The sequence below is a fragment of the Cavia porcellus genome, unplaced genomic scaffold, assembly GCF_034190915.1.
Source record: "Cavia porcellus strain 051 isolate PalLab524CR breed Dunkin Hartley unplaced genomic scaffold, mCavPor4.1 scaffold_29, whole genome shotgun sequence".
In the NCBI taxonomy this organism is placed as follows: Eukaryota; Metazoa; Chordata; class Mammalia; order Rodentia; family Caviidae; genus Cavia; species Cavia porcellus.
Window position 1 is genome coordinate 19,592,013 of NW_026947512.1, and position 13,881 is coordinate 19,605,893.

Consider the following 13,881-nt stretch of genomic DNA (forward strand, 5'->3'; position numbering starts at 1 on the left):
TTGCCTCTCAACCAGCTGTGAAGATGCCTGTCTATTATCCCAGTCTTCTGGGAGGCTGAGGCAGGAGGATCACAAGTTTGAGCCCAGCCTAGGGAACTTAGTGAAACCTTATCTCAAAATTTAAAAAATAAAATAAAAGTTTAAAAGGGGATGTAGGTCAGTGCAAAGGCTCTGGGTTCACTCTCAGCACTAAAAAAGCTGCCTTTCCACTCCCACAGGGAAATCAACCCCCACGCACTGCATAGTTGATAAAGCAGTCTTCCACACCTCACGTTCCACGGCACGGAGGGAAATCCCCTCAGGTCTCCTCTCCCTTCTGTCTCCCTCGTCTCCGTGCTGAATGAAGCAGAGGAGGCTGGATACTATGCAGCCTGGGCCAGAGGCTGCAGAGAGAGGGTCTGCTTGTAAAGGGTTGGTTCATGAGTATTTCTTGAATCATTGCTATGCTCCTAGAATTGATTTAAAGGCCACACTGTACACTGTATGATTCCATTTTTATGGAAAACCAAATCTACACTGACAGAAAGCCATTCGGGCTTTCTGTCATTTGGGGCCAGGGCTGGGGAAGGGGACTGACTGCCAAGAGAATGAAGTCCTTTTAGGTGTCATAGAAATGCATTTCACTGTCATTGCTGGTTACATGGGTGTATATCTTTGTCAACCCTCACCTAATTGTACTCTTAAAATAATAAGTATACCTGAATATAAATTCTGCCTCGATACAGTTGATTTTAAAAGAAAAAAAGCCCCAAGAAATTTGGCAAGGGGGTCACGTGCCGTACTAGTAGTTTAGGAAGCAGGGATTTTAAGGGCTCACGAAACAGGTCCCAAGGCCATAATAATAGCAGGCGGTTTTGTGCTGAGTCTAAGGCCCAGCAGACCCCTCCTCTCTTTTCTCCAAACCCACTCCAGAATTTCAGTGTGAAGCGCACGAAGCCCCCAGTAGACCCTGCTTCAAGCTGATGGAAGCATCCCAAATGTTTCTGAGAACAGATTAATAACATCCTGCCTTGGCTTGGGAATTGTGAAGTGGGGACTACATGGCTGGTACTGCCACTGGCGGCTAGGATGCCTTAGGGCCACTTAGTCACTTACATCCTCCTCTCCAAAGAAGCCATGGAAGAGGCACTGAAGGCAGGGGAGTGGGGCTGGCAGGAGGCCTGAGCAGTCCTCCCTCAGCACCCTAGAAGGTGCCAGCCCTCTGGCCTCACAAGTCTGCAGACATTTTGCAGAAGTTTGCCTGTTTTTACCACTGTATATTACTCAGACACCTCCAGATCCTTAACGCTGTTCTTTCCTCTTCGTCCAGTAAAATATACTGTCATCTGAAACACGCGTGACCCCTGGGTGGCTGACAGCCATTTCTCATACTCTGGTCCACAGGGGAGGCTAAAGGCTGGGGTCTCGCCTCCCCTCTTTAGGCTCTGCTGTGAGAGAGACCAAGGCTGTGGGATGGAGCATTAGGAAGCCAGAATAGGAACGAGAGGCTTGGATTTGCTCACACTCAGAAATACAGCTCAAGGGCAAGCATCTACATCTACATCCACATCCCATCCCCCTACCCACCTTCTCCTAGAGGCTAAAGGATTTTAGGGAAATCAAACAGATTTACTCAAATCCTGACTCTCCACCTAATGCTGTGCAATTTACAGGATGATGGGAGTATCTGCCTTACTGAGGGAATACACAAGGAACTTCTGGTGAACATTAAGATTTTTAAAAATATATTACAGTAAAAGGCACACTGTCACTAATCCCTCTCAAAATACTCTTCCTCACTCCCAACACTTAGCCCTTTTCTCTTGCCGCTTTCTGAAGCAGTCCTGGAAGTTCATTTCAGGAGTGTCCTAATCCTGAGCGGAGCAGAGCTGTGGGCCACAGTACCAGTACACAGTCCGTTGCTGTGGCTGCCTTGATGCCCTCAGTCAGTTTGAAATTGACCTTTCATGGTCATTTTGACTTTGTAAGAGAGTGAGGAGTCACATGATGACAGAGCCCAAAAATAAAGTGGATGCAGAGATATTATAATATTTTTACTTGGCAGAAACTGCTGTGAGGAATGCTCAAAAAAATACAATGAATGTTCAAATTAAAATGTATTACAGGGTCGGGGATGTAGCTCAGTGGTGCAACGTCTGCCTGGCAAACATGAGGTCCTGAGTTCGATTCCTGATACCCTCACCAAATGTGTTACACTAAAAGACACATTGCCATTAATCTCTCTTAAATATCCCCTTTCACTTTGTACATACTTATCCCATTGTTCTTGGCGATGTGCCTTTACTGTGATTTTATTTTAAGTTTAAATGTTCACTGTATCTTTTGATAGCCCCTTGTATACAAAGTATGGCAGTAAGTGGGGGCAGTGTCCTGGCACTCCCCCAAACATTACACCAACCCTTTCATCCTCACCCTACCTGGGAAAAAGTGGAAAGTTACTTCTTTTTAGAAATGAACATAAATGTACATTTGATCCCATCAGCCAGTCTCCTTTACATTTTCTACAGCAGACAGAGGATGCTATATTCACACCAGAAATCTACCAGCGTGAATGCTGTGTTCAACACCCAAGTGCAAATGTGGGCTGGTAAGTATTTTTAAATGTCAGGAGAAGTTCGCTTCAGACCTGTAAAGGTTGCCTGAATCCCCAAGAAGTATAAGCTGAGATGACATTCAGACTAGGCAGGAGGCAGAGGTAGAAGGGGAGATGATGGGGAGGATGTGGGGCAGATGCAATCAGGACCACAGCCGGAGCTAGATCCCGGATGGTGGGCTGGGGGCGCAGGTGCCAGGGCTGGGGCCTGGGGAGCCGGCCACAGAGCAGAGAGAGCTGGAACAGAGCCAGGCCGCCAAGCAGCTGGGTCCTGCTGAGCTTTGAGGAAGACAGACACAGGAAGTCAGAAGGCTGGTATGACAGGTACAAGGAGTGTCAATTCAGACACACAAAACCAGGTCGAAGGCAGCCCAGGGTGCAGAGTGGCACCTGCGTTTGTGACTCAACAACTTTGGGTCACTATAGAATGCAGTGAGGAGGCTGCCAAGACACTAATCCTGAGCGGAGCAGTGTGGGCCACAATGCCATACACAGCAAGGACCCCTCCACCAAGTGGGCCTGCACCCTCCTGTAAAGTCTGGGACCAAGGAGAAGAAAGAACACAGTGGCCACATAGGCACAGGGCTCTTCCTCCTTCTTCCTCCTATGCTAATGACTTCACAGATCAGTTCACTGTCACAAAAACCAAGAGGCAGGTGCTATTACCATCACAGCTGACAGATGAAGAGACCCAAAGGTCACCCAGCTGAGCGCAGGACAAGGGTGGGAACCCAGGCAGCCTGGCTCCACTACCCACCTTCCTACCCTCAACCTAGCACACTTCTCAGGGCTGTTGCCACAGTACAGATCAGGCAGAGGGGTAGGAAATCACTTGAGCAGCCCAGCTGGGTGCCAAAGAAGATGGTCCATGAATCCCAGGGAGGGCTCATTCCACTGGGTCCAGCTTGGAGTGCACCTGGCAGCTGCTTCTACTAGAGCTTCTGATAGAACAAAGATTAGGTGTGGGAGGCCTAGGACCATAAGCCTTAGCAGGAGGTGAGCCTGTCTTTCTGGATGAACACAAATATCTGTCTTAAGGGCAGAAATGAAATATCCATCAAATTGCAGGCTGCTCTAGAGTTACAGGGCTAGTTCCTCTCCCTGGGACTTCTGGGAGCCTGGGGACTCCTCCAGCCTCACTGGTCTTCTCACAGGACTCCAAATCCCAGCCAGGTTCTCAGTGTGCCCAGAAGCTGCTGGCTGGTTGGTGTGTTCTGTGCTTACTGACGCATGATCCAGCGTCTTTCACAGGCAGGCTGCAGCTGGCCAGGGGTGCAGGGGGTAGAATGTTCCTTGAGTGGTCATTAACTCAAGGTTCAGCTTGCAGGAGCCCCCTCCAAAGTGCAGATGCCTCCCAAAGACCTCTAATGGAGAACATTGCCCACAGCTCCTCTCTGGCAGAAAGTATCTGCTCGCTCCTGACTCAGTCCTTCTTGTGGTCATCCAAAGAATCCAATCTCAGGAGGCCACAGCATAAGGGCACCAAGTTCTGGTTCTAGGACTGGGTAGAAGCTGGCCCAGGCACTGACCGTGTAGCACTGGACAGCATGCTGACCTCTCTCAGTTTCAGTTTTTCTGGTTCTAATTTGAGGGTGTCCCAGGATGCTGGGAGGTCTATCACAGGACAGACATCTCATGCTCAGAGCAGCAGCCATCATGCACAAAGCCCCTGCTTCCTCAGCCAGTGGGAGCCATAGAAAGCAGCTGGGCATCCGCAGGAGCAGGGAGCAGAAAGGTGGCTGCTCTGGGCAGAGCCTCTTCCCGCCAGAGCCAGGTGCACTGTACTCAAGGAGACCTGTGCCACCTGCTTTGTGCTCCGAGTTAGGGGAGCGGCCGTGGTTGCTCCCAGTTCTTGAGACTCTGCCCTGAGGGAGGCTGAGCCTTCTGCTTTGAGCCAGGGAGGAAATATTTCTCCGCCAAACTGGGACCAGTCCATCCTGGCCCTAAGCAGCCTTCTTGGATTAAACAGGATCACTGAGCCTTCAGGGGAACAAGATGTTAGTCACTGAGTCCAAACCTCTGCCTCAGGGAGGGCTTAAGGAAGGCAGACAGACTGTCCCCCTCTGCTGGCCTCTTATTCCCACCCATGCCAAGACTAAAGCAGCACACGGCCAGGGGACCCTGGCTTGTGTGGGCTTCAGCTCCCCTAGTCCTCTTGCAGCACAAAGTGACAGGAACTCGAACTCCTGTGAATCAGAACCTGTCCTTCTCCTCAGAAGGAGCTGAGAGCAAAAAGGACTGTTCTCACCTCCTCCCAACCAGCAGTGACAGCATTCTTGGTGGAGCCAGACAGGATGGGCTAGACAGAGAGGCTGGCTTTGGGGAGCCCCAAGCCCAGGGCTGAAGGACAGACCAAGAGGTTGGCTCAGGAGAGGCCACGCTACAGAGCAAGGCAGGCTTGGCAGAGATGTGCACCCAAGCTCGCCCTCCCCTGTGCTCCTAGCCCCTCACTTTCCTAGACACCCCACCCCCAGACCTGGGAGTGCCATTACACCAGCGCTCGCAAATACACTCTCGCCCTCTTCAGTTCCCTTAGGATACAAGACCGCCATGGTTGCCTGTTTGCCCTCTAGTTAGTCTGCTTTGTATCTGGGTCCAGACATGAAACCAGTTTGCTCTGAATCAGGGAGCTTTTCCAGACCTCACACAGAATCCTCATGCCACCACTTCAGAGTGAGCAAAGGGTGGGGACAGGAGGACAAGTAGCAGGCTCAAACAACCATCTTACCTCTCCTGAAGGGCTCATGGCCTGCCCCGTCCAGGGTCTTCAGGCGCTCTCCTGGGGGACAGGCAGGGATGGAGAGCTGGCATATCTGGGGCCCTAGACTGTCCTAGTGGGCATCAGGCCTGAGCAAAGTCCCAGCTGAACCATCTCCCCTGGATGCTGGCCTCAGAGCAGATGCAGAGGCCCTGCCCAGGGTGGGATCACATCATTCCTGATGTCTTGCTCCTGGCCAGCCCCCTCTTGCCACCTCCCCAATCCTCCTGGCATAAACAGGGCTTTATTATCTCAAGCCCACCATGTCCTCTGAGAGTGCTATGAATGGAACGCCACACAATACACTTGTTTATTAATAACCACGCATCCCCTCCCTCTGCCCAGTTCGCTCACTCGCTCACGGCTGGGTCCCCCTCATGCATAATGGAGGAGCTGTGTGGCCATGACACAAGCCAGGCTGTGCTTCTCAGGCTGTGAGGGGATAGACAGAGAGAGGTACCAGGCTGGGCCAGGCTCTCTGAGGTGGGGGCGGTGTGAGAAGCAGACTCGCTACACACAAGGTCTGATACGTCATGCTTTGAGGAGGGAGCACAGCACAGTGACACTGGGCCACCCCCATCCGCATATCCCACAGGGGCCCAAGCCAGGGATGGAAGGCAGGCTTGTATCATTTATAACTCTCATCTCGTCCTTCCTGAGGCTTTAGGCTGTCTTCTCGCAGAACCATGGTCATCGGCAGCTTCAGTCCATTGAGGTGGGGGGACCTCACCTCCACTTGAAAGCCTATCCCACATTTGATTACCTCTCCACCCTTCCAAATTTGCTGGCTAAGAATGGCCAGGCCCTCAGAGGCTCTCAGGAATGACCTCCCTTCATTCTACCATCCCACATCCTCCCTGATGGGCAAGCAGTGGGTTGCGTCCCCTCCAGCTGAGGTCAGCTCTCCTCCCTTCCTGTGGGAACAGGTCTGCATCCCCACCTTCCCAAGGGAAGTCAGGAAGGACTTTTAAAATTCTTAAGATATTTTAGGCACTTTATTCCATAAATTACATTTCTGGACATGGATCTTATACATGCTTCAGAATATTTAAGCCACACACACACATCCATCAGAATTCTATGTCCCCCAAATCCTCAGGACATTGGTGTCAGGGCCCTGAGGATACAGACATTCATGGATGCTCATGGCCTCGGCATGAAGCAGTGTCATATTTGCAAATAACTATGAGCGTCCTCCCACAGACTATAAATCATCTCTAGATTACTTACAATACTGCACATGGTATAAATGCTGTGCAAATGGCTGCTATACGTATTATCTAGGGAATACTATAAGAAACTGCACATGTTCAGTGCAGACACAATCTTTTTCTCAATACTGGGTGAATCCACAGATGAGGAACCCACTGATATAAAGAGCTAACTATATTTTTATAATGGTAAAAGAGAGAGAGAGTGAGACAGAGAGAGAGAGAGAGAGAGAGAGAGAGAGAAAGAGAGAGAGAGAGAGAGAGAGAGAGAGAGAAAGAGAGAGAAAATGTAGACAATTGAAACAGCTATACTAAGGGGAAATGACATGGCTTGACAATAAGAAAGTGTGGAAATTATGAGTTCTTGAGCCAGACAGCCTATTTTTTATTAGCTGTGTTACTTTGGGCAAGTTACTTAGCTTCTATATGCCTCCGTTTCCTTATTTGTATAATTGGGATAACCACAGTATTATCTCAAATTCCAAAGCTTCAATAAACGTTGGTGCCTGCCACATTCTATAAATGCTTTTCCAAAAAGCCTAAATTCTTACTATCATAAACAATGAAATGTAGTCATTACAGTGATGACATAATGTGTGAAAAAAATTTTGGTGATAGTTGAGATTGAATTCAGGACCTTCATACTGAGCTATATTCCAATCCCTTTCTTTTTTCTTCTTTTTTTTAAATTTTGAGACAAGGTCTAAGTTGCCAACTTGCCCAGTTGAACCTGTAACCCTCCTGCCTCAGCCTCTCAGAGTGCTGTGTGCCACCATGCCTAGTTTAGTAGAATATTTTAATAAAATGAAAGTTCAGTGAAAAAGGATTACAAAACTAGAACGACAGTCACTGAGTAGTAAACTTGGGATAATCTGCATTTTTCCTTTGTGTTCATATTTTCTAAATTTACTGGAAAGACAAATTACTTTTGCTGGGGCTGGGGGTTTAGCTCAGCGGCATAAGCGCCTGCCTTGAAAGCAGGCAGTCGTGAGTTTGATCCTCGGTACTGATAAAAAGGAAAAAGACAAAAAAACAAAACAAAACAAATTACTTTTGCCATCAAGCAAAGGGGTACAGGGGTACAGGGCACAGTGTGCAGGGTGGCTGCTAGCTTGGGGTACAGCCCTCCCCAACACAGGCCCACCCCGGTGGCCTCTCTGCCCACCCCACCTCATCTGTGGCTTGCACTGAGCTTCAGGTCAGTGCCCAGCCTCAGGCCTTGGCTCCCTCCAGCCCAGACCTTGCCCCTGCTCAGCCTTTCGCAGCACTACTGTTGGGCCATTTGAACATGGGCTGGTGACATTCTGGGGATGGGGTGGAGAAGGACACACCAAAAGGAGAAATGTTGGCCCTAAGATTCAGAGCTGGGACAGAGGGGCATCCCAGGCAGGGGCGGAGTCCTGCCCGGGCAGCAGCAGCCCCTCTTCACACCAGCAGGGCAGAGGGATGAGAGAAGTAAGAGGAGCTAGGACTCTGCAAGAGCCAGGCAGGCATCCAGAGGACCTCCAGCTAGGCTCTGGGGAGCAGGGAGACCCCACAGGTAGCTGCTCCTGCCACTCCCCCTTCTGTCCTTGCCCACAGGAGCTCAGCACCATGTTGGAGGCCATTGCTCCGGAGTCCCCAGCTTTTCTCCTCGTGGAGGCAGCCACACCAGGCCAGCTGCAAAGCCACCCATAGACACAGCCCTGTTCTCCCCGCCAGGGAGCCTGACTCCTCTGTGGGATAGGAGAGAGGAGGGGTGGGAGCCGGAAAGAGAAATGTGGTGGAGAGAGAGCTGCCAGGCAGGCCTGAATGTGGGTCACATTCGCAGAGGACAGCAGGCGCCATCGCAGAAGGGCTGCAGTAACAGCTGGCGAGCCTGGGGGACTCCACGCCATCCTAGCCAGGGCAAGCATCACAGTCACATTCCTCACCACTGGAAGTCCCAGGATCTGCCTGTGTGTGCTTCGGTCCCTGAGTGTGTGCCCCAGTCTCAGCCCTCCATAGCACAAGGGCTAGGTGCCAAGTCAGCCACTCTTCCATACTGAACGAGGCAGTACAATGACTTGGGGGACTGCTGACCCTTGGGACCAAAGGCTGCTTGCCAGGACTGGGGGACAGGTGGGCTGAGCAAGCTGAGGTCTTCTACAACCCTCCTGCCATTTAGACTTGTGTGGGATTGAGGCCTGGGATAACACAGGGCTGGTCACTGTAGCAAAGCAACTCATTCTGAAGCAGTCCCGTGAGGACAGCATGAGGAGCCCCTAGCATGGCTGTGGACTGTCTGTCTCTGCTGTGGTGTGACCACTGTGCACTGTTGTGCCTACTGTAAGCCTATGGAAGTGTGACTGTGCGTGCACAGTGGCACCTCATTTCATAAACACTTTCATTTGCAAACAATTTGGTGCACACAGACAAGTGCTTAGCCCAAGATTTTCTTTGCAGACCCTTTGCAGACAAACATGGTGACCATCTTCCCCACACAAACATGAACATGGCCATCATTTCCAGAACTTTCAACAAATTATGTCTGTGACCCTGGTACCACTGTATGCATGTGAGTATTTATGTGTGTCTTGGGAGAGGTTTCAGTTCCTGTTTATGTGTCCCATTGAATATGAGCATATGTGTGTGTGTGTGTGTGTGTGTGTGTGTGTGTGTGTGTGTGTGTGTGAAAGAGAGAGAATGCAAGAGAGACAGAGACAGACTCAATGCACTTTTCTGGCTTGTAGGCATGTGTCTATCTGTCCCAACATATCTGTCTGTCTGAGGTGTGTGCCTTTGTATGTAGCTCAGCCTATATCTCTATCTGTGTGTCTTGGTACATAAGTAGGTGTCTCAATTTATGTGTGTGTGGCTGGCTTTCCAGTTTGGTATGATGAGTGTGTGTGTGTGTGTGTGTGTGTGTGTGTGTGTGTGTGTGTGCAGAAGCAGAAGCTGGGGAAAGTGGGCAGATCCATGGTCTCTTTATTGTTACTAAAATGCTCTCCATTTGGAAACAACCCTGAATGAATCTTCCACATCCATAGCTGCCATGGCTCCCTGTTCTGCAGAATGTAACTTGGTCCTCCCAGGATGATGTCTAAGGGTCTTCTTGTCAACATGTAGTTATTGGACCATATGTGATTTTCTGAAGTTGGTTTTGTGTGATTCTTAGTCTGGAACTTCACTAGCCCACCTCTCTCTGACAGATTCCATTTATCCCACAAGACCAAGTGCCACACTTCTTCCTCTAAGAAGCCAATCTGGCCTTTCAGGTAGATGAAGAAACCAACCGCCTGGCTTCAAAAGCACACTGCATAAGCACAGATTCTATTTTCTCACTGCAGTGATATCTGTGACCTTCCCTGCCCACCAGACATTGACTAACTGCTGTCAGGGAGTCTTTGCAGTTTCCCAGGTGCTCCACCTGATGTCTGGTATGCAGGGAATCATAGGAAATACTCACTGACCTGGACACTTGAGTTTAGCTATGCAGCAAAAGGCAAATGCAAACAGCAGCCACTGCTTTAGCCTTTAGAGCTGGCAGGTGTGAGACACAGGGCCGACTGTGGCCAGCCTTGGTGCGCTCTAGGGCTGGAAATAGCCTTTTCCTCTCTATGCAGTAAAGATCTGTATCTGCAGGAGCCTCTTCAAAGTTAAACAGGAGAGCTCTGCCAGTCTTTGTCCTTATGCAGCATGGTTACCTAAGAGCTGCCTTCTCTCAAGGGCTCAGCACACCTCCAAAGGTCGGCACACTGGTATTCACAGCTAGCTCCTGCAGCGAAGATGGCATCTATTTATCAATTTTTTGTTAGCTGTGACCATCGTCTCTGTCCAACTTTGCACCCACTCTAGGGTCTTGGTTCTTTTGGGTGGGCTGAGATTTAGCACTGTGAAGATACAGCTTATCCTGGGTCACCCACCAGCCAGCTCTCTAGACTCAGAACTGGCGAGAGCCTGACTGCCAGTGATGGGAAAGGAGACAGGCAGCTCTCCCTCAGGCCTGGGGCCACCTAAACAAAGATGTGCATACTCATGCTGCCCTTAAAGAGGTCAGCAGGAATGGACTCATAATTTGAGGACAATTTATCAGAAAGGTTTTACAAAAAGGATGGCCTATCAAATGTTGATAAGGATATGATGCCATGCCTGGACCTCTCATCCACTGCTGGTAGAAGAGGAAATTTGCACAATAGCTTTAGAAAACAGTTTGACTGTGTGTACCAAAGCTGAACATACATCCTGTGGCCTAGCAGTTCTGCCTTTGGGAATTAACTTAACAGAAATCACTACTTATATCTGCAAAGGCTGGTTCGGGAAGATCGTACTCCAATTCATATGAAACTACAAGCAGCCCAAATGGCCAAAATGATCTTGAAACAGAAGAACAAAATCAGAGATTCATATTTCCCAGTTTCAAAACTTACTACAAAGCTATAGAAATCAAATCAGTGAGGCAGCAGCATAGAGACAGAAATATAGACCAATGGTAAAGAGTTAAGAGTCCACCAAGAAATCCATATACCTATTGCCAATTGATTTTTGACCAGATTGCCAAGACCGTTCCATGAGGAAACAACAGTTTCTCCCATGACACTGGGACAACTGGATTTCTATGTGCAGAAGAGTGAGGTTGAATTCCTCATCATGTACCTCCACCATCAACAAAAATTAAGTAAAAATGGATCAATGACTAAATATATGAGCTGGAACTACAAAGCTCTTAGGATAAAACTAGATAAATATCTTCATGTTTGGCACCCTTAGCTATGCACCAAAACATGAGCGACAGAAGAAAAAAATACATAAATGAGACTTCATCAAAATGTAAAACTTTGTGCTTTAAAGGACATTAGCAAGTAAGGGGAAAGACAACCTACAAAATAGAAGAAAATATTTGCAAATCATATATTGGATAAGGGTTTAATAACCAGAATACAAAGAAACACATAAAATGCAACCACATAAATACAAAAAAAAAAAAAAAAATCCAACTTAAAAAGGGGCAAGAGCTTCCCTTGAAGTGATTAGCATCACTAATCATTAGGGAAATGCAAATCAAACCCACAACAAGGTACCACTTCACACCTATTGGGATGGCTATCACCAATCAAATGGGAAATACCGAATGTTAGTGAAGATATAGAGAAACTGAAGCCCTGCTGGGTGGCCGGTGGGAACATGTGATGGTGAGCCACTGCGAAACAGCCAGCAGCTCCTCAGCAGGTAAAGCGCGGAATTACCATAGACCTAGCAATTTCTTTCCAAGGTACACCCCCCAATAAAGCAAAAACAGGAACTTAGAGACTTATATTCCAGTATCTACTGCAGCATTATGCCCAATAGCCAAAAGGCATAAACGATGCTGCTGTCCTCAATAAATGAACACAGTATTGTTCATCCATGTGCTGGAATGTTACTCCACTATAAAAAGCAATGAAGTTCTGACACACGCTACAGTATGGGAGAGTCTTAATCACATTTTGCTAAGTGAAAAGAAGCAAGCCACAAAGAGACTACAATAGTATGAAATAGTCAGAACAGGGGAATTCACAGACAGAGGAAGTAGATTCAAGATTACTAAGGGCTTGGAATGGAGGGGAATGGGAAACTATTGCTTAGTGGTTACAGAGTTTCTAGCCGGGGGTGATGAAAACATTTTGGAATACAGAGTAGTGAGAGATGGTTAAACAACGCTGTGGGTGTACTAAATGCTACTGCATTATAAACTCAAAAATAGCATATATATATATATATATATATATATGTACATATTATCTTAAAAACTTCTTACTCGTTGTTGAGAATAAAGTATCTGACGTCCAAAATTAGGAAAGGAAAGGTTTATTTCTTACAGTTCTTGGAGGTTTCAGTCCATACTCAGTTGGCTCCAAGGCAGGGTGGTATGACAGGGCCACTGTTCATGGTTGCCACAAACAGCAAGGCATGAACCAGAAAGAAAAAGAAATACCTCCTTCCCGCCATTACATTGTATACTGGCTCCACTCCTGAGCAGGTGAAATTCTCACACCACTAATCTGAGTGCTAGACAATGAACCAATCATAAATGCTAGATTGGTCATGTCCAAAATTGCATGAGGCTTGGGGGCCACTGACATAAACCATGACACATATACATTAGAAATATATATATATATACACATATATGTATATGTATTTCTAATATATGTATATATATATATGTATATACATCCTTCCCTGCTTTGCCGTAAAATCCATCAATGGCTGACCCCAAATAAATGACTGCTCGGATAAATGAGAAAAAGATATAAAACAGTTTTTGAAACACTATTTCTCCTGAGGGTGATATTCTTCAAACTCTGAGTCAGTTACTGTGCAAATGGAGTGGAGGAGATTCTATTCTTGGCTCTGAAACTCCCCTGACCTTGTCATCCATCTTCAGACCTGGTTGTAAAATGGGGACAGCCTCCATCCAGCACGCCTCAGAAGTCTCTTAAGAACCTGACCAAACTTCTCTACCCTGTTTCTTTTCAGCCACCATCTAGATGTCTTTTTTGCCACACTCATCACTGGTGACCACTTTGGTTTTTTTTTTTTTTTTTTTTTGTCTTTTTCCTTTTTATCGGTACTGGGGATTGAACTCACGACTGCCTGCTTGCAAGGCAGGTGCTTATGCCGCTGAGCTAAATCCCCAGGCCCCACTTTGGTTTCTTGAATGAAGATGAGAATCACCAGTAGGTCAAACACACCTGGCATAATGGCCCAGGTTTTCTTCCCAAAGCCTCTTTGCCAGACTTCCAAAGCTGGCTAAAATAGCTAACCCTCAAAGGGAAGCCCAAAGTAGTCCAGACTACAGCAAGAGACATGCTGCTTAAAAATGTTAAAACTTAACTCCTATGTGTATGCCCACATATACTTCTCACCTGCCTCTCCTCCTCACACCTGCCTCTGTCCCCCAAAGATGGAGACCAACAAAAATAGTAATGTTCTCTACTTGGTGCCTCCCCTGGCAGCCTAAGTGCCTGCTAACTTCCCCAAAGATGGGGACATGTATGCTGAACCTGGAGGTTCTTCCCTGACTCTCCTTGTCCAGTGACTGGGAAATGTAATTTTCTGTCACCATCTACCACACTTCCGGCTTATATTTTGGACTTATCTCCCTAAAACTCCTGAAATGAAAATCTTTCTTTGATTTCCTGGAGGTGTACATAATTCAATAACCATGCACATTAGCTTTTTATTGTATGCCTATGAAGCTTTCGTCTGATGTATAAGTGAATGTGCCAGAATTTATACATTTAAATGAGTGCTATCTCCTTCAAAGAGGACCCCTTGGGAAGCTATATACATTTCCAACAATGCACCTGCCCGTGCCC

At 47.7% G+C, this 13,881-nt stretch overlaps 1 protein-coding gene across 19 annotated transcripts in view; it reads right to left on the minus strand.

The window, feature by feature from the left end:
- Nfasc (neurofascin) overlaps positions 1–13,881 on the minus strand; it is a 164,023-nt gene that overhangs the window by 121,938 nt on the left and 28,204 nt on the right. Inside the window, exon 1 of one of the 19 annotated variants that reach the window (XM_063240061.1) lies at positions 5,322–5,507. The exons of the other annotated variants lie outside the window; for them this stretch is intronic. The gene's annotated coding sequence lies outside the window, so the exon portion shown is untranslated. Of the gene's footprint in view, positions 1–5,321; positions 5,508–13,881 lie in introns of those variants that run through there. 19 annotated transcript variants of the gene reach the window in all.